General features: G+C 52.1%; 1 protein-coding gene across 1 annotated transcript in view; it reads left to right on the top strand.

Annotated features, from left to right (window-relative positions):
• The first annotated feature begins 533 nt into the window (after positions 1-533).
• ARVCF (ARVCF, delta catenin family member) overlaps positions 534-24768 on the top strand; it is a 47855-nt gene continuing 23620 nt past the window's right edge. The window contains exon 1 of the mRNA XM_025400532.1: positions 534-561. The gene's annotated coding sequence lies outside the window, so the exon portion shown is untranslated. The remainder of the gene's footprint in view (positions 562-24768) is intronic.

Here is a 24768-nt window from a genome sequence, read left to right as displayed (position 1 = left end):
TAATCCCAGCACTTTGGGAGGCCGAAACGGGTGGATCACGAGGTCAGGAGATCGAGACCATCCTGGCTAACACGGTGAAACCGTGAAACCCCGTCTCTAATAAAAAATACGAAAAACTAGCCGGGCGAGGTGGCGGGCGCCTGTAGTCCCAGCTACTCGGGAGGCTGAGGCAGGAGAATGGCGTAAACCCGGGAGGCGGAGCTTGCAGTGAGCTGAGATCCGGCCACTGCACTCCAGCCTGGGTGACAGAGCCAAACTCCGTCTCAAAAAAAAAAAGGAAATGCTGACAAGGAACCCTGGCAGCCCAGTGTCAACTGCAGTCCTGGACACGTGGGGACAAGAAGGTACACATGAGTGTGTGGTTATGAGTCGGGAGCACCACGGGATGACCTTCAGGTCAGGCTTGACAAGGTCCTGCTTAGAGGACGGTCTGGGCCCGTGTACCTTTATCCAGCAGGGACTTACCAGCTGGATTTACCTCACTTGTGCCTTCTGGTTTCTCTGCAGGAGCCAGAGCCCGCAGGGTGGGCGTCAGGACATGCTGATCTCCCCTCAAGACAGGTGAGTGGCCTGGGTTTAGCTTGGGGACATCCTCTCCCACATAGGACAGCAGAGTGTTTTGGTGGGCCTGGAGGGTGGGGGTGACAGGGATGTACTGTGGCCGTGGACACGGTGTGTTCCTGGTCCTTCTCACCCTGGGTGGGCACAGCTCCTGGGCTGGACAGGGTGGATGTGAGGGCCTCCTGCCTCCCGGCTTCAGGCCAGTTTGTTACTGGCCTGAATATGGACAGCAGCCACTGGTTTGATGTCTGGCTTTAGGGACAAGCCTGTTTGGGGCTGGCTGACTAGGTTGCTAGTTGATGTTGGTTTGGATATTCACTGGGTCTGCTCTTCACCTGCCTTAGCCGCAGTGGCATCCAGTATCGGCACAGCCTACTGGGCCAGGCCATTCACTTGCCCCTGGGAGACTGGAGCCACAGGGACAGAGGATAGTCCTGGAGGCCAGGCACACAAAACTTTGTCTGAAAGGGTCAGAGAGTAAATAATTCAATTTTGCAAGGCTTATGGTCTCTGTCACAGTTGCAGTGCTCTGCCATTGTAGGATGAAAATGGCTGCAGACAACCCGTAACTGAATAGTCTGAACGTGCTCTGATCACAGCCATAGACCACGTGGGAGGACCAGCGTCTGGCCGAGAATGTCACTGCTCAGGACATTTGGCTATGCAGGGTCTTCTGGGTTGGGACAAAGAGGCTCAGGCAGGGTACTTGGGTTGCTTGTGGCACAGGGGATGGGGCGTCTCAGGGTGGCAAGAGGGGCTGTCCCACTGCCCTTAACTCCTCATAGGCCACCACACTTCAGGGAGGCCAGGTCAGTCAGATGCCAAACGACAGCCTTAGTAACAAGGCCTGCAGGAGGGTGGTTGGCTGGGCAGGTCCAAGGCTGCCCAAGCACACTTGCTCACTCTCCCTCTGTTGCTTGCTCCTTTCTTGTCCCTCCTTTTCCCTCCGCCTTCCAGTTCTTGGTCTTCTCTGTGTTTCTCTGTGGCCCTCTCTGTGCCTCTTTCTCTGCCTTTCCCCATCTCCTGTCCTGCCCACCTGGAATGTGGTGATTGTTTATTCCGGTCTGCTGTGGTGATTGATTTGTCATGTCTGCTCTGGGCACTGGTGTGGTGCTGGCCTGGGCAACCTGGGCCCTGGCTTGTGGCTGCCTGCTCTGCTGGGCCCTGGGGTGTGGTCCTGCCCACAGCAGGAGGGAGCCTCAGGGCTCATCTGGGACAGGGGCTGATGTAAACACCCATGTGTTGCCATACTCAGCACCCACTCACCCAGCCTCATGTTGAGTCCTGGGCATCACAGGCACATCAGGCCCAGTCCTGCCCCTGAGGAGCTCCCAGCCGGGTTGAAGAGACACACAGAGAAACAACACAACAGACAGAGAAACCAGTGGCCAACTGTGGAGTTACAAGATAGTGATGAGTAGCAGGGCTCCCTTAGGAGGAGGAACTGGGAGGGTGTGATGGGGTAGTGCACGCTGAGACCAGGCCTGGGTGAGAAGGGCTGGTGGGGACACAGATGCCCTGCCCTTTCCCATAGCTGACCAGCAGTGGTGTCCTGTCAGAGATCAGCACCAGCCTGGCCTCCTCCATCAGCCGCCGTGTGCCTGCGGGGTGTTGCGGCTTCGTCTCCTGTGACTTCCTGGCCCCTATGCCGGGCTTTCTCTTGGGTTTTGATGGGTTTCTCAGCTGTTGTATGAGTCCTTATATATAAAAGATATTCATTCTTCACTCATTTTTCTGCCTGCTGTACATTTTTCTCACCCTTTTAATTTTCGTTTATGATCATTTTTGATGTCAAAAATGCTTCACATTTTGTGGTGAAGTCTGTTGGATTTTTCCCCATTTTTATTTTATTTTTTAATTTTTATTTTTTATTATTATTTTTTTGAGACAGAGTCTCGCTCTGCCGCCCAGGCTGGAGTGCAGTGGTGTGATCTCGGCTCACTGCAAGCTCCGCCTCCCGGATTCACATCATTCTCCTGCCTCAGCCTCCCGAGTAGCTGGGATTACAGGCACCCACCACCACGCCCGGCTAATTTTTTGTATTTTTAGTAGAGACAGGGTTTCACCATGTTAGCCAGGATGGTCTCGATCTCCTGACCTCGTGATCTGCCCGCCTCGGCCTCCCAAAGTGCTGGGATTACAGGCGTGAGCCACCGCGCCCGGCCTTTCTCCATTTTTAGATATTCCGTCACTCTGTGTAGTCAACCCTCTCTAGCATATAGCCAGATAAACATGCACCTGTCTTTTCTTCTAGAAGGTATTTTTACTTTAGTTTTGTACACAGGACTTAATCTGTCTGTTTTGGTCCATTTTGTGCTGCTGTATCAGAATACCTGAGACTGGCTAATTCCTGAAAAACAAAGACTTATTTCTAACAATTCTGGAGACGGGAAAGTCCAGGATTGAGGGGCCACATCTGGCGAGGGCCTTCTTTTCGCGGCATACCCCAGGACCAGGAGGTGGCAGAAGGGCAGGAGCACACATGAGAGAGCGCTGAAGGAGGCAGAACCCATCCTTTTATCAGGAACCTACGCCCGAGATAACAAATCCACTCCCACAGTAACGGAATTAATCCATTCATGTGCAGAGCCCTTGTGACCTAAACATCTCTTAGAGGTCCCACCTTCAACACTGTTGTGTTGGGAATTAAGTTTCCAGCACATGGACTTTGGGCACACATTCAGCCCATAGCACCAACTAGTATTTATTCTGATGTAAACGGGCAGCAGTGATTTAACTTTGTTTTTACAGCTGCATCTGAACTGTTTCCTTTTTGTTTGTTTGTTTTGAGACAGAGTCTCCCTCTGTCACCCAGGCTGGGGTGCAGTGGTGCATCCTCAGCTCACTGCAACCTTCACCTCCCAGGTTCGAGCAATTCTCCTGCCTCAGCCTCCCGAGTAGCTGGGATTACAGGCGCCTGCCACCATCCCTGGCTAATTTTTGTAATCTTTTTTTTTTTTTTAAATAGAGATGGGGCTTCACCATGTTGGCCAGGCTGGTGTTGAACTCCTGACCTCAGGTGATCCTCCCATCTCAGCCTCCCAAAGTGCTGGGATTAAAGGCATGAGCCACCGCGCCCAGCCTGAACTGTTTCTTGACTAGCGTCTTCTGTCATTAGAAAATGGAAACGCCCCAACGCTTTCGTGTCTTACAGTTTGTGGTTGCCGGTGTTGTAAAGATCGGGGTGGGGGGCCTCCTGGCTGTCGGTGTGCTGGCAGGCGTCCCAGGTATCCTGTGTGTGCCTCTGGGGGGGGGTGTGGTCATTCTCTGGGGGTGTGTGTGGTTTCTCCTCCCTGGGACCTGTATGGGACTCCCTGTGAGCTGGCACTGCTGGAGCAGGCCGGCTCCCCTGTGAGGGTTGTGGTGTGCCTGGGACCCGTTTCCTGAGAATAAGGCCTGGGCCCCCACAGCCCCCTGGCCCTCTCTGTGGGTGCCTGGCCTTTCGATGCTGTATGCTATGGTTGGGGGCACTGCTGGGACCTCGGGGCCCACAGCCCCTGAGCCAGCCTGTGGTGAGGGGTGTGACTCTCCTGACGTCAGCTCACGTGGCCTTTCATGGGGAAGCAGGAGGGTGTCCCTTGCCCAGGCTGCTGGGAGGACTGGCCTCATCCTCGAGCGTCATGGGCTCCAATATCCTTGTCACCCGAGGCAGAGTTGTTACAGGAAAGGGATCCTGATCCAAACCCCAAGAGAGGGTTCTTAGACCTCGCGCAAGAAAGAATTCAGGGTGAGTCCACAGTGCAAAGTGAAAGCAAGTTTATTAAGAAAGTAAAGGAATAAAAGAATGGCTACTCCACAGACAGCAGCTCTGAGGGCTGCTGGTTGCCCATTTTTATGGTGATTTTTTGATGATATGCTAAACAAGGAGTGGATTATTCATGCCTCCCCTTTTTAGACTATACAGAGTAACTTCCTGACATTGCCATGGCGTGTGTAAACTGTCATGGCGCTGGTGGGAGTGTAGCAGTGAGGACAACCAGAGGTCACTCTTGTGGCCATTTTGGTTTCGGTGGGTTTTCGCCAGCTCATTTACTGCAAACCGTTTTATCAGCAAGGTCTTTATGACCTGTATTTTGTGCCGACTTCCTATCTCATCCTGTGACTTAGAATGCCTTAATTGTCTGGGAAGGCATCCCAGTAGGTGTCAGCCTCATTTTACCCAGCTCCTATTCAAGATGGAGTTGTTCTGGTTCACATGCCTCTGACAGAGGCACTGCCAGACCAGGGGCTCATGTGTGTCCTCTTTGTGTCCCAGCCTTGGGCTGGTGGGCAGGTGGTGGTCAGCGATCTGGCTGCCGCATGAAGACCTTATCTTTGTAGCTGAAGAGCCTAATGTAGGCTGGCCAGCCACCCCCGCTGTGCCGCCCCTTGTTCAGGATGACTCGTGGCTGGTGGTGAGGTTGTGCTATGGGGTCAACCTGGGGAGGCCTGCAGTGCCAGGACACCAGCAAGGGCCCTGGCCATGCCATGCACAGGGACTCTCCTGAGCTGTCCACAGGCCGCAGTGCAGTGGCTGTTTGGTGCATTTCATCCCCCGTGTCTACCCCAGCTCTCACCTCATCCCTCTCCTCCCTGGAGCATCCCAGGCCCCTGGGCTTGCCTCTCTGGTCCCTCCTTGGGCCTCCTCTGGCTGCAGTTGGCTCTGGCTGTTATTGAAGCCTCCCTGGGCTCAGGCTGGGTGCCTGACCCACAGCAGAGGGCATCCTTTGAGTCAGGTCCAATGCAGTAGGAGTGTTCCTGTGGGGGTGCCCCCCTAAAGCTCAGATTTGGGGAGCCTAAGACTTCTCTCACCTGCCTGGCAGAGGACGTGGGGATAGCAATACGGTGTGAGGCTGGGGAAGATGGGGGCTGGGCACCCCACACCCCCTCCCCTGTGGCCCATCTTGCCAGGTTGACCATTTTGCAGTTGATAACTTCAGTATTTAAAATAAGCCTTTAGTTAAACTTTCTCTTTTAAAAATATTTTTACTCTTCTTGAAATTCTAATTAGGCCATTTACACATCTGAATTTACTTGCTGCATTTTGCAAGATAATGATGCTGCAGAGATGGCTACCAACCCCATCCTCGCTGGGCGCGGTGGCTCACGCCTGTAATCCCAGCACTTTGGGAGGCCGAGGCGGGCGGATCACAAGGTCAGGAGATCGAGACCACAGTGAAACCCTGTTTCTACTAAAAATACAAAAAATTAGCCGGGCGCGGTGGCGGGAGCCTGTAGTCCCAGCTACTCAGGAGACTGAGGCAGGAGAATGGCGTGAACCTGGGAGGCAGAGCTTGCAGTGAGCCGAGATGGCGCCACTGCACTCCAGCCTGGGCGACAGAGCGAGACTCTGTCTCAAAAAAAAAAAAAAACAAAAGAAACAACCCCATCCTCCCAGTCCTCCCTAGGGCCTTTGCTGTGTGCCCTGGGGGGAGGTGCTGGGTGCCCCCAGGGCCCATCCAGGGGGTCCATAGTGCCTGGAGGGCCAGTGAGTGTACAGGTGGAAAAAGTGAGGCCAGGCCACTGAGCAGTCAGGGACCGTGTAGGTGGAGAGGTCTCACCCTGGACAAGGTCCACCCTTCACTACGCAGCGTCTCCCTCCTCAGAGGCTCCACCACACCCACCCCAGGCCTGGAGTTGAGGCCCTGGCAGTGCCATAGACGTGTTTCCTGCATCTGCTGGGCCAGGCTCCCCTGGGTGTGCCTGAGAGGCTGAGAGCCAAGGAGAGGCCAAGACACCGAGTGGCAGAGGCCAGGTGACTGTGGTGCCAGCACCCCCACTTTTTTTTTTTTTTTTTTTTTTTTGAAACAGAGTCTTACTGTCACTCAGGCTGGAGTGCAATGGTGCAATCTTGGCTCACTGCAACCTCTGCCTCCCGGGTTCAAGTGATTTTCGTGCCTCAGCCATCTGAGTAGCTGGGACTACAGGCACCCGCCACCACACCTGGCTAATTTTTGTATTTTTAGTAGAGATGGGGTTTTGTCACGTTGGCCAGGCTGGTCTCAAACTTCTAGCCCCAAGTGACCTGCCCGCCTCGGCTTCCCAAAATGCTGGGATTACAGGTGTAAGCCATCGTGCCTGGCCCTTTAAATAATGAAGCAGTATGTGCTTGTTTATAGAAAATGTAGAAAACACAGTAAAGGAGGAACAAAAACTCATGCCTGTTGCAGGCGCACAGCCCAGTGCACCTGACCTCCCCCACCCTCCCCGATGTGTGCTTTCTAAGTGTGATGTGTGCCATGGTCCTGTGCCCCTGGCACTGCCCATCAGCGCCCCCTGTCGTCATACCCTTGGTGTCCCACTGCGCTGGGCTTGCCTCTCCTCTGGCACCCCAGCTCCTTCCCCTCCAGGCTTGCTCTTTTCCCAGGTGTGTTCAGGAGATGGCTTCCATCTTGGGCGTTCAGGCTGTTTCCAACTTTTCTCCACCATCAGGGCTGCAGCAACAAACATTTCATGCCCTGAGTAGCTTTTCTGTATTTGAACAACTTGGGCTTGACCTTGAGGTCCCAGTGGGGCAGAAGATGTGTGTGTGCTGGGGGCAGAGCATTGGTGGGATGATCAGACACCAGGGATACCAAGGCCTCAGGGAGCAGCTGAGGGAAGGGGCCCCAGCAGCCCCTTCCAGAGAGACAGCCACTCCCACCTTCTGCAGACAGCGCCTGCCTGGGGCCCTGCACTGAGGACAGACCCCCGAATGAGAAGACAGACAGTGCAGGGATCTGCCCCTTCCGTGAGGTGCCGCTACCCTGTGCATGGCTCCGTATCTGTGAATTAGGAGCCCAGATCCCCCAGCGGGGGTGTGTGAGGTGACACACTTCTTGGTTTGCTATGGGATCCAGGCCATCCTCGGCCCGGAGCTGGTCCCCACCGAGCTTGCCTCTAGCACCTCGCACAGTAGGTGCGGGAGCTTCTTGCTTAGCTTCTGTTCCCCGCCAGTCCTGTGCCTTTTCTCACCCCAGCCTGGTCCCTGTGGGTGTTGGTGCCGGGTGATGCCAGCACTCCTGCAGATGATCACCTGCCAGGCAGGCCTCTGGGACCTGCAGCAAGGGTATTGGTGGATCCTGGGTGTGAAGATGGTTCACCGGGCTGAGCCTCCTGTGCGCACAGCTGGTGCACCTCAGCTTCCCCCCACCTCCGGTTACAAGCCCATGTGCAGGTGTGGGCGCCAGGGCTCTGTGGAGGGGATCAGCTGTGCCCCTTGTAACATGCCATGGGCTACCAGGTCTCCCAGCATGGAGAAGGATGAGGCTGTGGGGACCCTGTTGAGAAGGCCTGACAGCCCTGAGGGGAGTAGGAGGAGGGAGAGGAGGGATTTGGGAGGAGGTGGGGGACAGGGAGATTTGGGATGGGATTCCGGTTTGGGTACAGGAGGACTTGGGGTACAGGAGAAGTGAGGTCAGCAGGAGGTGGTTAGGGGCCTGGAGCCAGGGCCTGGGGATGGAGGGGAGAAGGATGACACCCCTCATGTTCTTTTTTTTTTCTTGAGACAGTCTCACTCTTGCCTGCGCTAGAGTGCAGTGGTGTGATCTCAGCTCACTGCAGCCTCCACCTCCCAAGTTCAAGTGATTCTTCTCTCTCAGCCTCCTGAGTAGCTGAGACTACAGGCATGTGCCGCCACAGTGGGCTAACTTTTGATTTTTTTTCTTTTTTCTTTTTTGAGAAGGAGTTTCTTTTTTTTTTTTTTTTTGAGACGGAGTCTCGCGCTGTGTCACCCAGGCTGGAGTGCAGTGGCGCGATCTCGGCTCACTGCAAGCTCCGCCTCCCAGGTTCACGCCATTCTCCTGCCTCAGCCTCCGAGTAGCTGGGACTACAGGCGCCCGCCACCACGCCCGGCTAGTTTTTTTTTGTATTTTTAGTAGAGACGGTGTTTCACCATGTTAGCCAGGATGGTCTCGATCTCCTGACCTCGTGATCCGCCCGTCTCGGCCTCCCAAAGTGCTGGGATTACAGGCTTGAGCCACCGCGCCCGGCAAGAAGGAGTTTCACTCTTGTTGCCCAGGCTGGAGTGCAATGGTGTGATCTCAGCTCACCGCAACCTCCACCTCCCGGATTCAAGCAATTCTCCTGCCTCAGCCTCCCAAGTAGCTGGGATTACAGGCATAAGCCTCCATGCCCGGATAATTTTTTTGTTTGTTTTTGTATTTTCAGTAGAGATGGGGTTTCACCATGTTGGTCAGGCTGGTCTCGAACTCCCAACCTCAGGTGATCCGCCCGCCTCGGCCTCCCAAAGTGCTGGAATTACAGGTGTGATCCACCGCACCCAGCCTAATTTTTGGCATTTTTAGCAGGGACAGGGTTTCACCATGTTGGCCAGGCTGGTTTCAAACTCCTGACCTCAGGTGATCCGCTCACCTTGGCCTCCCAAAGTGCTGGGATTACAGGCGTGAGCCACTGTGTCGGTCCTATGTTCTAAGCACCCTGGCTGCACGTGGCACCTTCTGGGAACCGAGGTTGCTGGAGAAGGGCCTTCTGAACACACTGGGGCAGGTAGGCCGTGGCACCAGGTCCCCCAGTCAGTGAGCAGAGACTGTAAGCCTCACCTGTGTCCCCCTGCCTGGGGAGAATGGGGTCTTATTGCCCCCTGGGAGGGCCAGCAGCCTGGCTAGGGCCCTGGAGAGGACAGGGCATGGTCAGGACCCCACCTGGTTCCACCTCCTCTCAGCTGGAGCTCCCCCAACCCAACTGCTCTATCCGATGAATCCCAGACTCAACTGGGGCCAGGGACTTGGGTGAGACCCATCTTCCTCCAGGACCTCAGAACCTGTGGGAGAGGAGTGTCTTATACTGGAGAAACTGAGGTTCAGTGAGCCAGCCCAGCCCCAGGCAAGCACACCCTCCATTTCCAGGCTTTTTGGTGACATTTCTGTGGCATTTGCCCATCTGCAGGGAGCTATTGTTTGTAATGAGACTAACTCGGTTATTTGTGTTTGAAGAAAGAATTCCAGACGTTTATTTACCAAACCTGTGAAAGAGGCATTGGTTAATTTTAAATTAAGGCTTCATGTTCACAGACTTTTGTCTTTGCAGAGCCAGGGTCTTCCAGAGGTTCAGTGTTGCTGGGGGTGGGCGTAGGCAGGCCCCAGAGTGTGGTGCAAGGAAGGAGGCTGCCTGTGACCCAGTGGCCCACGCTGACAGCCTCGTGTCCTGGGGAGCCCTGGGTCTTGAGGTCCATTCCGTAAGCTAGCATGGTCCCCTTACTCCTGGTGCTCGCCCCCAACCCTAAACCCACCTGTCCTGCCATGTTTACTTGGAGTCTCTAAACCTCCACTGTATTAGGCTCTTCTTTCATTGCTATAAAGAAATACCTGAGACTGGGAAATTTATAAAGAAAAGAGATTTAATTGGCTCACAGTTCTGCAGGCTGTACAGGGAACGTAGCTCCAACATCAGCTTCTGGGGAGGCCTCAGGAAGCTTCTAGTCCTGGCGGAAGGGGAAGCGAGAGCAGGCATTTCACGTGGCGAAAACAGGATCGAGAGAGAGGAGGGGGAGGTACCACACACTTTTATGCAGCCAGAATTCACTCACTATCGCAAGGACAGCACCAAGGGGATGGCGTGAAAACTTTCATGAGAAATCTGCCCCCATGATCCAATCATCTCCCACCAGGCCCCACCTCCAGCATTGGAGATTACATTTCAATATGAGATTTGGGCAGGGACAAATATTCAAAGTATATCACCTACCAATAGTAATTACCTCCCAGAGCCACTGCCATTTTGGTAGGGCAGGAGGAGTGTCCCCCAGATCTGAGGACAGCAGGTTTGGGCAGCCAGAAAGGGACTGGGTAGGAGTGGGGCAGTGTCCCCTGTCCCTTCCCCTGCAACTGGTAGGGGCTCCTTCTGCCAGGGCCTTGGAAGCTCCTGTGCTGAGCCTGATTTTCTTGCCCACTGCTTCAGCAAATGTTTATGATTTCCTCCCGTGAGTCTCCCCATCCCCTTCAGGATAAAAGCCATCTTCAGTCCCTGGGACACCACCATCCTTACTCCTTGCCCACCCCCACTTTGGACTCTGCAGAGTGCTTGGGTGGCCCACTCCCTGATCCTTCTAGATGCAGAGATGGCCTCGCCAAGGCAGCACCTCCTGAGCCTCTGGAGCCCCAGGGCAGTCCTTCTCATGACACTTCTTCAATTTCCTGGACAAATTGCCTTCAGTGTAGGGCCCAGCTCTGATTCTTCAGGCTGGTCTGCGCATGGGAGCTACGATGCTTTGCTGGCCAGTGCACTGTTCCTGGCTGCTCATCCTTGCTTTCTTTGTGCAGCAGAAACACCTCAAGCACCTGCTATATGTCAGGTGCTGTGCTGGCTGCTGCGCCTGCCCTGACCTGTCACCCAGCAGAAGCCCAGGTGGTTTCTGTCTCTGACTTTCAGTTTCAGCTGTAGGGGCAGGGGAAGGTTTAGATTTTTGTAAATCTCTGCACAGGCACAACGGGGAACTTGACAGTGTGATCCTGGGCTCACAGATTAATTTTCTGTATCTTCTCTAGTCCTGTCTTCTCTGAACAATATCTGTTGAAAATTTCTCTCTTTCTGGCTTGTGAAAGGTAGTCAGTGATAGGTACAATTTTTATTCCCTTAACTTCCGTATTTTCTTGGTCATTTCAATGGGAATTTTTGTTTGGGGCCTAGTTTACTCATATTCATCCTTTATAGTTTGATAATTAAACGGTTTAAGGCTATGAATTTACCTCTGAGGACAATACTGGCTGTAACCCATACATTTTAAGGTATGATGTGGGAGTATATTTCTTCACTGTTTCTAAACTGACAATTCTGTATTCTTTTTTTTTTAGCCTTTATTATTATTATTATTATTACACTTTAAGTTCTAGGGTACATGTGTACAACGTGCAGGTTTGTTACATATGTATACAATTCTGTATTCTTACATTTTTATTTTTATTTTTATTTTTTGAGACAGGGTCTCACTCTGTCACCCAAGCTGGAGCTCACTGCAGCCTCGACCTCCCAGGCCCCAGTGATCCTCCTACGTCAGCCTCTCAAGTAGCTGGGACTACAGGTGCACGCCAGCATGCCTGGCTAATTTTCTTTCTTTCTTTTTTTTTTTTTTTGGAGATGGAATCTCACTCTGTCACCTAGGCTGGAGGGTGGTGGCACGATCTTGGCTCACTGCAGTCTCTACCTCCTGGGTTCAAGTGATCTTCCTGCCTCAGCCCCCCTAGTAGCTGGGACTGTAGGCACATGCCACCATGCCCGGCTAATTTTTTTGTATTTTTAGTAGAGACAGGGTTTCACCATGTTGACCAGGCTGGTCTCGAACTCCTGAGCTCAGGTGATCCACCCGCCTCAGCCTCCCAAAGTGCTGGGATTACAGGCATGAGCCACTGCACCCAGCCATGCCTGGTTAATTTTTGCATTTTTTTGTACAGACAGGGTTGTGCCATGTTGCCCAGGTTGGTCTTGAACTTCTGGGCCCCAGCAATCCACTTGCCTTGGCCTCCCAAAGTGCTGGGATTACAGGTGTGAGCCACTGCACCCAGCCTTAAATTTTTACCTTTGATATACTATTTATTTAAAAAGGGTAGGCCAGGCACGGTGGCTCATGCTTGTAATACCAGCACTTTGGGAGGCTGAGGCAGGCGGATCACAAGGTCAAGAGATCAAGACCATCCTGGTCAACATGGTGAAACCCCATCTCTACTAAAAATTAAAAAAAATTAAAAAAAAATTACCTGGGTGTGGTGGCAGGCACCTGTAGTCCCAGCTACACAGGAGGCTGAGGCAGGAGAATGGCGTGAACCCGGGAGGCAGAGCTCGCAGTGAGCCCAGATCATGCCACAGCACTCTAGCCTGATGACAGGGCAAGACTCCATCTCAAAAATAAACAAATAAAAGGGTATTAGGCAATTTCTTATTATGTGAGGGGGCCTCTTTTTTAAATTTAATTTTTAATTATGGTAGAATACACATAACACAAAATTCACTATCTTAACCATTTTCAAGTGTACAATTCAGTAGCGTTGTACACGTTGTTCACATTGCTGTGCAACCAATTTCAGAACTTTGTTTTATTCTTGCAAAACAGAAACTCTGTACCCATTAGAAAACTCCCTGTTTGCCCCTTTCTTGAACTGCTTCTACTTTTCCTATTATTTGACTACTTTAGATGCCTAATATAAATAGAATCCCACAGTATCTGTCTTTTTGTGACTGGCTTATTTCACTTAGCATCGTGAGAATAGTATGTGTCAGAATTTTCTTACTTTTTAGGCTGCATGATATTCCCTTGTATGTCTCCACCACATTTTTTTACCCATTTATCCACCAGTGGACACTTGGGTTGCTTCCCCTTTTTGGCTATTGTGAATAATGCTGGTATGAATATGGTTGTGCACATATCTCTTTGAGACCCTGCTTTCAATTTTTTTTTTTTTTTTGAGATGGAGTCTTGCTCTGTTGCCCAGGCTGGAGTGCAGTGGCGCGATCTCAGCTCACTGTGAGCTCCACCTCCCGGTTTCACGCCGTTCTCCTGCCTCAGCCTCCTGAGTAGCTGGAAGTACAGGCGCCTGCTACCATGCCCGGCTAATTTTTTGTATTTTTAGTAGAGACGGTGTTTCACCGTGTTAGCCAGGATGGTCTCGATCTCCTGACCTCGTGATCCGCCCGCCTCGGCCTCCTGAAGTGCTGGGATTACAGCCGTGAGCCACCACGCTCGGCTTCAATTCTTTTAGAGACATAATGCAGACTTTTCTGATTGCTAGACCGTATGGTAATTCTATTTTTAATTTTTTGAGGAACTGCCGTACTGATCTTACATTCCCACCAGCAATGCATAAGGGTCTTAATTTGTCCATATCCCTGCCAATGCTTTTTTTTTTTTTTAAAATAAAATAGCCATCCTAATGGGTGTAAGGTGATATTTCATTGTAGCCTTAATTTGCACTTCCCTAATGATTAGAAATGTTGAGCAAATTTTTTAACATGCTTGTTGGCCATGTGTGTATCTTCTTTGGAGAAATGTCAGTTCAACTCCACCCATTTTTAAATTGGGTTATTTGTTTTTTTGCTGTTGTTAAGTTTTGGGAGTTCTTTACATGTTCTGGATATGAATTCCTTATCAGATACGTGATTTACAAATCTTTTCTCCCATTCTGTGGGTTGCTTTTTCACTATATTGATTGTGTCCGTTGATGAACAGACGTTTTAAATTTAGATGTAGTACAATTTATTTTTACTTCTGTTGCCTGTGTTTTTGGTGTCTTATCCAAGATATCATTGCCAAATCCAATGTCATGAAGACTTTCCCCTATATTTTCTTTTAAGAGTTTTATAGTTTGAGGTCTTATGTTTAGCTCTTTCATCTATTTCGAGTTAATTTTTGTGTATGTAATAAGGCAAGGGTGTGAGTTCCTTCATTTACTTGTGTGTATCCACCTGTAAGTGTATCTATGTTGAAAAGACCATCATTTCCCTAATGAATGGTCTCGGCACCTTTGTTGAAGGTCATTTGACCGTATTCGTGAGAGTTTGTTTCTGGGCTCTGTATTCTATTTCATTGGTCTATGTGTCTGTCTTTATGCTAATACCACACTGTTTTGATTACTAAAGCTTTGTAGTAAGTTTTGAAATCAGGAAGTGTGAGTCCTCAAACTTTGTTCTTTTTCCAGATTGTTTTGGCTCTTTGGGATCCTTAAAGATCAATATGAATCTTACAATAGATTTCTGTTTCTGAAAACAATGTCATTGGGATTTTTTTTTTTTTTTTTTTTTGGACAGGTCTCGTTCTGTCATCTAGGCTGGAATGCAATGGTGTGATCTAGCTTACTGCAGCCTTGAACCCCTGGGTTCAAGCAGTTCTTTAGCCTCAACCTCTTGAGTAGCTAGGACTACAGGTACATGCTACTATGCCTAGCTGTCATTGGAATTTAAATAGGGATTGCACTGAATCTGTAGATCCCTTTCAGTAGTATCGTCATTGTAACAGTAGTAAATCTTCCCAGCCATGAACATGGGATATCTTTCCACTGATTTAGGTCTTCTTTAATTTTTCTTTGTAGTATTTTATAGTTTTCAGTGTACAGATCTTAAGTTTCTTAAGTTTAGTACTATGTATTCTATTCTTTTTAATGGTATTATAAATGGAATAGTTTTTTAAATTTCCCATTTGGATTGTTCATTGTTCATATATAGAAATGCAACTCATTTCTGGGTATTCATTTTCTATCCTGTACCTTTGCTGATTTCATTTTTTACATCTAATAGAGTTTTTTAAAAATGCATGTGGAATCTTTAGTGTTTTATACATATAAGGTTATGTCATCTATGAACAGAGATGGTTTTTCTTCTTCCTTTCTAATTTGGATGTCTTTTCTTTCTTTCTTTCTTTCTTTCTTTCTTTCTTTCTTTCTTTCTTTNATGTCTTTTCTTTCTTTCTTTCTTTCTTTCTTTCTTTCTTTCTTTCTTTCTTTCTTTCTTTTTTTTTTTTTGTTGCCTAATTACTCTGTCTAAAACTTCTAGTACTATGTTGAATGGAAGTGATCAAAACAGCCATCTTTGTCTTGTTTATGATCTTAGGAGAAAAGCTTTCAGTCTTTCACCATGGAGTATGATGTTATGGGCTTTTCATATATAGCTTTCATCATGTTGAGAAAGTTTCCTTCTTTTCCTAGTTTGATTGTTTCTTATCATGACAGACTATCAAATTTTGTTAAGTGTTTTTTTCTGCATCATTTGACATGATTGTGATTTTTGTCCTTTATTCTATTACTGTGGTGTATTACATTGATTGATTTTTGTGCATTGAACCGTCCTTGCATTCCAGGAGTAAAATCTCACTTGGTTAGGGTTTATAATTCTTGTAAAATGCAGCTGAATTTGGTTTGCTAGTGTATTTTTTTTTTTTTGAGAATTTTTGTTTCAGTATTCATAAGTTATTGGTTTTCTTTTCTTGTAGTGTCTTTTCCTGGCTTTGGTATTAGGGTATGGCTGACCTCATAAAATGAATTGGGAAGTGTTCCTTCCTCTATATTTTTGGGAAAAGTTTGAGGAAGATTGGTGTTAAAATTACTTGAATGTTTTGTAGAATACACCAGTGAAGCCATCTGGTCCTGGGCTTTGCTTTGCTGGAGGTTTTTGATTACTGATTCAGTTTTGTTGCTAGTTGTAAATCTAATCAATGTTTTCTATTTCTTCATGATTCAGTTGTGGTAGGTTGTGTGTTTCTGGGAAATTTTTCCATTTCATCTAGGTTATCTAATTTGTTGGTGCATAAATGTTTATGGTAGTCTGTTACCATCTTTTTATTTTAATATCATGCAAAGAAAAGGAAAACAAATTGAGTTTTTTTGTTGTTGTTGTTATTCTGTTTTATTTTTTGGTGGTTGTTTGGCTTGGTTAGATTTTGTTTTGTGGTTCTTGGATTCATACCTAATCTGTTGGAGTCATCAGTCCACAGATCCATGAATTTCCTGAGCCAGTAAAAATGCTCCCAATGGGCAGCTGACAGGACTGCTACAGACAACTGGAGCTGCCTTAATGCATTCAGAATCGCAGGCCCTTGCTGAAAAAATCAGTTCCACACATCAGCAGCTGCTATTCCCTTGACACAATCTTCATGTGCCGACTGGGGGCTTCTTACAAACTCGTGGTGGTGGCAGCCCCCAAATTTGAATCCCAGCAGTGCAAGCACAGGATCCCTTGTGTTATCCAGGCCTCACGGACTCCCAAATTATTCTCTTCTTTTGGTTCTTAAAACTACTTCTCTGGGTAGTCCAGGGCTCTAGGTAAGATGAGTTTGCTGCCTCTGAAAATCCAGAAACCTCACCATAATTTTTCCTTATGGGGTTTCAGAGCAATGTTAACTTTGTAAAAGATCTCAAGTGAAGAGGAGAGGCGTTTGTTTGTTTTAACAAAGCTGTCAGCTCTTTCTTATCATAAAACAGTGTCTGAGCTGTGAGAGACGGGAGCCAGGCAGCAGGCAGCAGCGTGTTGAGGCTGACATTTACAGAGCGACAGCATGCAGCCCCTGCAGGCCTACAGACAGCCTGGTGCAGACAGTGGCCCAGGCTTCAGCACAGCCCGCAGGTCAGGGCTGGACAGACCTCCTCCCTACACCTCGAAGTGGACACGGCACATTTAGGAGCCAGAGGAAATGAGACTGAATTATAAAAACCAGAGATAGACACATCCATGACTTCCTGGGCTTCTTTTCTAGATAGAAAGCTCATACCTTAACTCAGATTCCAGCCCCGACACTGATAGCCCCGACGCTGACAGCCCCATTGGACGCACTCCAGTTGAGGTGGTTTCTGGTCGTTTTTCTGTGGTTGGAAGAGCACTGTCTGTCATTCTCCCTCTGGGAACTCCTATCATGTGGAAGTTTGGCCCTGGGGTCTGTCTTCGGTGGCTCCCACCATCCTCTTGTCATCTCTCCCATTTGCTGTTGGGGTTCGGGGAACTGTCTTAGTGTACTTTCTCTAGTCTCACACTGTGTGTTTTCTGCAGTCTGCTGTTTACTGCCTCTGCCGGGTTTTTCTTTAAACCTCCATGGGATCCTCATTGTTCATAGCAGCTCCTTTTCTTTCTTTCTTTCTTTTTTTTTTTTTTGAGATGGAGTTTTGCTTTTGTTGCCCAGGCTGGAGTGCAGTGGTGCGATCCTAGCTCACCTCAACCTCTGCCTCCTGCCTCAGCCTCCTGAGTAGCTGGGATTACAGGCATGCACCACCACGCCCAGCTAATTTTGTTTTTAGTAGAGATGGGGTTTCTCCATTTTGGTCAGGCAGGTCTTGAACTCCCGACCTCAGGTGATCCGCCCACCTTGGCCTCCCAGAGTGCTGGGATTACAGGCATGAGCCATCACGCCCGGCCAGCAGCTTCTTTTCATTGTGGTCTGTGGCCAGTGGAGTTGAACACCGTCTTTAACCTTCTAGGGCACATACCAGCTGTTTCCTAAGTAATGACCCATGGTGGAAGGGTCTTTCCTGGGCACTAGGGTGTGCTTGTCCCTGCAGGTGGGTCTGTGCAAGCTCGGGGTCTGCAGGCCCAGCCACTCCCACGTGTCTCAGAGGAACCTCATACGGGATCAGAGGCAGAGGGTCCTGCAGATTGTGGTGTTAGGGGCAGGCTTGACCTGGCCTCCGGGGTCTTGGAGGGGTCTGCCTTGCCCGGTGTCCAGGACAGGAATGGGGTCTACCTAGCATGCTGATCCTCACCAGGAGCCGAGATGTCCCCCATCCCCGAAAGGGCCTGTCAGGACTTCTAGGTGGGACAAGCAGCAGCCACGTGGGTGTGGACGAGTGTGCCTCCTGGCGCCTGTGCCCGTGGGGCATCTGTGAGTCCCTTTGCGTGGGTGTGCTTGTGTGTGTGTCTGTGTGTGTCTTAGTTCATTCACGCTCTGCCACCAAATACCTTTAGACGGAGTCACTTATAAACAACAGAAACTTACTGTTCCCAGTGCTGGAGGCTGGGAAGTCCAAGATCGAGGCGCCAGCAGATTTCATGTCTGGTGAAGGCTGTTCATAGATGGTGCCTTCTGTGTGTCCTCACATGGCGGAAGGGGTAAAGCAGCCCCCAAGGGCCGCTTTGATAAGGACACTGATCATATAAGGGCACTAATCACCTCCTAAAGGCCCTACCTCTTCATAGTGTCACATTGGAGATTGGGTTTTAACATGAATTTGGGGGACACTGGCGTTCACACCATAGCAGTGTGGGCAGCTGCACACATGCCAGTAGGTGGCTTTGAGGAGGGCCCCAAACTGTCAGCACTTCCCTCTGCAAGGTTCCCACCTCTTTGTGGCGGGGACTGGACACACAGTCGAGTCCTGTGGCTCTCCTGGTATGTGGGAGTGGGAGCCAGATGGGAGGCCGCAGGGCCTGGAATCTGCCCTGGATGGGGTAGTGCAGCTCCCTGCCTGGCCCTCTGCGTTGCTTGCATATGAAAGGCAGGACTTTGCGCACTTGCTGGAGGTTGGTGTCTAGGCCTGTTGCCATGGGCACTCCACAGTGGAGCTGGCTCCCGGCAGGGGAGGGGGTTGGGAGCGGCAAGGCCAGTGTCCAGCTCAGGCTCTGGGAGGGATGGGCTGTGCTCCAGGCGCCTTGGGAGCAGCCAGCGCTGGCCAGAGGCCACACAGGACCCTGGGGCAAGGGCAGACCAAATGAGACGTGGAACCTCCCTGCATATCACAGGGTGGGCTCTACTTCATGCTGGGTCAAGGGTTTGTACCACTGGCTCCTCTGATGTGCTGGGTGGGAGAAGGGTGCAGTGAGAAACACCTTTCCCAAGGGTTTTGGGACTTTTAGGGGACAGGCTGTTGTCCCCAAGAGATGGCAGCACTGCCTCCTTCCTGAGGCTCACCTCTCAGTGCTGGGTCCTGATTCTGCCCCTTCCAGTGCAGGGAAGATGATGGCTGGGAAAGTGACTTTGTCTCCTTGTTTTAGAAGGTCAGGGGAGGGTACTGTGGAGGAGGCACTGGGGCTTGCACCTGTCTTGTCTCTCGGCTTCACAGGCTGAAGCTGCTGGTGGTTCTGTCTCCAGCCTGAACCCCCTCTTCCAGAACCTCATGCATCTAGCAGTCCCTCAGCTTCTCCAGCCTCACAGACCCACTTTGCACCCTCCTGCTCAGGGTCTCAGCCCTTCCCTCCAGCCACCCAGGCCTGATCTCTTGCGGTCAGCCCGGACTTATTCTGTCACCCACACCTTCCTCTGATCCATCCTGAACCCCATGGCCTCCATCCACCACAGCAACCACCCTATGGCCACTCCCTGCCACGGCAGCTGGAGGGTCCCAACCCCCACCCCTGTGCCCGCAGGTGTCAGCAGACAGTGGAATGCCAGTGGGGAAGGCAGGCTGGGAGGGGTGTGGTGAGGGCCTGCGTAGGGGATGCAGTGAGTGTTTGCTGACCCAGGCACTGCCATGTGGGGGCAGCCCTTGGCCCCACTCCCTGGTAATCGGGTAGATTTGCCTACAAAAGAATGGATCTCTCCCTGGGCTAGCACCTCCTCGTACTGCCGCGGGGGGCCAGTGACCACCCCCCCGACCCCACCGCACAGGCTTAGTTAGCAAAGCTGCTGTGGGTCAGAGTGAGGTCACCTGGGGAGGGCCTCTGGGCAGGGTGCCTGCATGCAGGGAGCTGCCAGGTGCCTGGTCAGCAGCAGTCAGTGGGTGGGGAGGTGGGGATGGGGGCAGGGACCCTCAGGCCAGTGCAGGAGGAACTCCAGGGCTGGGAGTCTGGGGAAATGTGGCCTGGCCTCCTCTGCCTCCCTGGCTGTGGGGCTGAAGCATGGATGGGGCAGCCATGTTGTCACTGTGCCAGAGACCCACATCATCCTCAGGGTTCCATTTCCCCAGCCCTGGAATAAGCCAAGCCATGGTGAGGTTCCCTGTTATCCAACTCTGGCCTGTCCCAGGGTTTTAGCTGCAGCAAGGCCGGCAACATTTTCCCCTGGGTGGACAGGTGAAGACGGAGGCCAAGGCCAGAGAAGTGAGAGGACAGTGAACTGGGTGGGGCCATGATGCCGGGGCCAGTCCTCTCAGCACACCTGGTGCCAGACCTCCCACTATCTGACCTTCCACCTCACGCCTCACGGCCCCTGCCTGCCCTCCCACAGAGGACTTCCTGCCCCCATCTCCCACCAGGCACTGTTCCTGCGGCCATCCTGGGCATTTCCTGACCGTCAGGAGCTCTGCTGCCAGTGCTGTTTTCCACTTATCTAAGCAGAGTGTGTTCTTTGTCAAAACAACAAGGGGGAAAGCGGGAACCCCCTAGCTCCTGCAGAGAGGCTCCTCGGTACTGTCTCTGCCCAGCCTCGGCCTGGCCTCCCGGGCTGTCCGGCTCATCCATCCGGAGACCCTTCTGGGTGGGCAGCTGGGGCAGGCTGGGCTAACCTCAAGGCTCTCCTACCTCAGCTTCCTTGGCTCCGCAACCTGGGAGGGGGCCTGGGCTGGGGGGCCCTGCTTTACCCCCCAGGGGCCCTTTGGCCACAGGCTCCCAGGAGCTGCACCCCCACCTCCCCTCAAAGGGGCTTTGTGTCACCACAAAGAGGCTCTGTCCCTCAGGAGAAGCCTGGATGTTGCCATGGCGATAGAGGGGCTGGGAAGAAGGGGTCTACCCACTATCTTCGGGGGGGAAAGGGCATTGCAGGCGGAGGGCCCTGTGTGCTCAGGCTGGTGGCCAGCATGGCAACTGCTGCACCTGCCCACTGAGGCCCCTCAGCCTGGTGGACAGCTGTCCCCTACAGCGCCTCAGTGGGGCCATAGGGCGTGGTAGGGCAGGGCTCCCAGGTCCTGTGGCTGTCTGCCTCTGATCCCAGCCTAGCTATGAGCCCTGTCAGTTCCCTCCTCAGGGATGCTTTGGTCCCTGTGCCCACCCCAGAGTACAGAGGATGGGGCTCAGCTCCATGTCTGGGCCTTGTAACCGCCCCCCCCAACCCCGCCTCCACTGCGCCTGCCCTCCCTGAGGCAGGGGCATGAGCCACACGGCACCTTGCAGGGTGGGTGCCCGTCCCGGGAAGCCGTGGAGGCAATGGGCCACCACCAATGTCCGGCCCACTCAGTGGGGCACTACACCTCTCCACACCCCTACAGGCTTCATGTTCATCATTGGGGGTGGACTAGGTGGGCTGAGGGTGCAGGGGAGAAGACACTGCGCTGGCAGCCCCTGCAGCCCTCTCCCTGGAGCTCCCCAGCCTTTGAGCCCTTGGTGGTGTCCTGGGCAGGCTGCAGCAGGGAGCCCAGAGAATGTGGCCCTCACTGCCACTACTCCACGGCTTGGAGTCTGCAGGACCCCCGTCTGCTGCAGCTGCAGCTAGAGTCTGGGTCAGGCGCAGGAAGGGCATTGGGGGCTGTTTTGAATTGGGGCCTGGAGGACTCCTTTCCACCCGATCCCATGTCTCCTCATGGAGAGGCAGGTCTCAGGAGACCAAGCAGACTTAAAGGATGCTGCTGTTGGCTCAGGGAGCAGGTGTCTGTGACCTGCTAGATTGGGAATCTTAAGCCCAGACCCTTTAGGGACCTCCAGCAGTGGCTCCCTGTGGCTCATGCCTCCCAGAGGAGGGACAGTTGCTGGGACACTCGCCTGCCCCGCCTGCTCACCTGTCACATCCTGCCTGTAGTCACTGGGCTCATTCGGCCATTGACATTCCCTAGAGCCAGCCCTTACCCTAACCTTAGGCTGCCCAGCTCCCTGGCCCCCAGCAGTGTCCCTGCCTTGACCAGACCCCCAACTTCCGTATCAGCCCCACACAGTCCCTGGTGCCCCTGGACCTCCCATCCAGCAGGCCCCCTGGGGCTGACCAGTGTAGCTTTGGTCCTGGCCACCTTTGGCCTTGGGCACTGCGTTAGTGCAGGGCAGGAGCACCGTGGGAAGAGGCCCTTTCTGAGTAGTCTCCCTGGACGTGGGAGTGGTCGCTCACATGATCAGCGGGTGCCACTGAGTGAGCATGTGGACAGCCTGGGGAACTATCTCTGTCCCTCTACCCAACCCCCTGATGGCGTCTCATCCAGCCTGGCTCGCCGCCTCTGCTGGGGAAATCAAATTTCCAGGCTGAATCTGATTATGGCTCTCTGACAGTGGGCACCGCCCTGGCTCCTGGAGAGATTAGTCCCTGGCCTCTGCTTGCACTGGCCTGCCGGGTGGGGAGGGTATCTGGTTTGTCCATTTCCTACTGAGGTTCTGATGATGCCAGCGGCCCGTGCTTCGAGGAGTGGTACACCAGCAGGGGCAGGACTGTGGGGCTGTGGAGCAGCCTATGAGAGCCCCTAATGGGTTGAGGATGCCACTTTGTTGTTGTATGTTACAAATACTTGATCCCAACATGCCGATTGGCTTTTCGTTTTCTTTGTGTCTGCTTCTTCCATTATGGAAAATTACAAATGCACAGAAGTGGAGAGCCTAGTGTGGTGGGTCCCGCACACCCCACACCAGCCTCACCATGCTGGAGTCATGGTGTGCGAGTAGCGCTGGCACTCTTTATTTCATCAAAACACTCTCTGCATGTGTGGCTCTAAATGGTGTCAGTTCTTTAAAAATCATGACCACACTGTGTGACCCGTTTTGTTTTTTGTTTTTTTTTTTTTTTAATACAGAAAGTTTCATTCTCACAAAGTCACGCTTGTCCATCTTTCCTTAGGGGTTCCTTCTGCTGCTTAGAGGCTGAGAACTGTCATCCCCAGCCCAGGCACCCCAGGCCCAACACAGTCTGCAAGGGACTGTGGTCCTGGCCTTGGCACAGATGGGCGTGGACTCTGCCCTGTGAACCCCACACCTCAGGCCCTTGGCTCTGGCCCTGTCCCAGCTCGGGTGCAGTGCCTGGCCAGTGGGCTTGGCCAGAAGCTCCCCGCAAGGCTTTGGGCACCATCTGACCACAGTAGGGGCAACAGGGTAAACATGGGGCCCCCACAAGGCCTGGCCAGCTAGGGTGGGGAGCAAGTTTCTGTGCTGGCAGCTCCCAGGATGTCCTCCCAGGCAGACGGTGGGTGCTGGGGCTGGGTCCAAGTCCTGCCAGGACACTTCTGGCGTCATTTCCTGCTCGTAGGGATGGGTGGAGGGGGGAGGGGGTGTGGGAGGAAGCTCGATGGTCATCCATCCCCTCTCTCCCGTCACGGGGGCCAGCGCAGCCCTGGCTGTGTCCTGGTAGACAGCTGGCAAGGGGTCAGGATGGGAGCTAGGCCCCGCCTGCCACCCCTCACTGGCCTGACCCTTCGGAAATTCCTCTAATTCCTCAACCCACATTGGACTCGGGCCCCATAATTTCATTTTCCGGACAAGGCTCTGGCTGCACTCCCGAGGAGGAATGTCTGGGTTGGCAAGAAGACGTCAAATGTCAGCTTTGGTTTCAGGGAAAGGATTTAGCTTCTACCCTCAGGTTCCTCACCATGCCTTCATGTTCCTGACAGTGTGTGCTGACTGTGGTTTGCCCCAGAGGGTTTGGGGGCCAGGACATTCTCCACTTAATGAGGTTCCAGCACTACCTTCCTGCCCACCAGCCCCCACACAGCCCACCCACCCTTCCATTCATGCATCCCACTCTATTTTCTCCATCATCCACTCCTCCATCCACCCAACCTTCAGCATCCCATCTGCCCACCCTCCTACACATTCTTCCATCATCGTTTTATCCCTCCAACACCACCCGTATCCATCCAGCCACCTTCCCATCCAACTAGACACCATTTACCCATCTTCCCAACTCCCCTCATTTTCTTATATAACCACCTACTAGCCTCCTGTCCACACATTTGTTCACTCACTCAGTTACACCACCTTCTATCTGGCCTCTTCTCCCATCCCTCCAGCCACCCACCTGCAAATCTACTACTCATCCATCCATTCATTTCATCTATAAACCCATCCAATCATCCATCTAGCTGTCCACCCTTCTATCACTTCACCCACTCGCCTATCCATTCACCCATCTGTCCTCTTACCCCTCATTCCCCTATCTGTCCATCCGTCGGTCCATCCCCCACCATCCCCCCATCTATCCATCTGTTTATCTCTCTGTCCATCCCCTACCATCCTCCTACCTACCCATCCATCTATATGTTCATCCTCCACCATCACCCAATCCATCCATCCATCCATCTATATGTCCATCTCCCACCATCCCCCCACCCACCCATCCATTCATTCATCTATATGTTCATCCTTCACCATCCCCCCAACCCATTCATTCATTCATCTGTCCATCCCCATTCATCCATACATCTCTGTCCATCCCCCACCATCCCCCCACCCATCCATCCATCTGTCCATCCCTCTGTCCATCTTCCACCACTGCCCCAGCCACCCTCCATTCATTCATCCATCCCCCATCCATCCCTGTATCCATCTGTCTGTCCATCCTCCCCCATCTCTCCTTTGCTTTCCCTCCCTCTAGTCTCCCATGGGCTGTGTGCCTGGGGCACCCTCTTCTCCTGCCATGCTTCTCTCCTTGGGCCACCTGCTTGCCCAGCAGTTCGTCCTGTGAGAGCACCTGGAGGCTCTCGACCCCCCTTGGGTCCAGGCCAATGTCCATTGTTGCTGGGGCTGGGTCGTCACTTTTGTTTTGCAATTTATTTTTCAGAGTTTCAATTTGGCCCCAACCTTTCCAACCCCTCTTCAGTTCCTGATGTTTTCTGGCTGGAATATGGTGTCCACATGGTCCTGAAGTCTGGTCACTGGTGGACTGTGCACTGTCATTCCTGCGTTGCTGCTAAGTAAACTCCTGGGGCCAACATGTTTGGCAAGAAGTGGCCTCCTCAGAGTTGGGCATGAAGCTGGCTGCTGTGT

The sequence above is a fragment of the Theropithecus gelada genome, chromosome 10 (genome assembly GCF_003255815.1).
Source record: "Theropithecus gelada isolate Dixy chromosome 10, Tgel_1.0, whole genome shotgun sequence".
NCBI lineage: Eukaryota > Metazoa > Chordata > Mammalia > Primates > Cercopithecidae > Theropithecus > Theropithecus gelada.
This window is presented reverse-complemented; position numbering and strand designations above follow the sequence as displayed.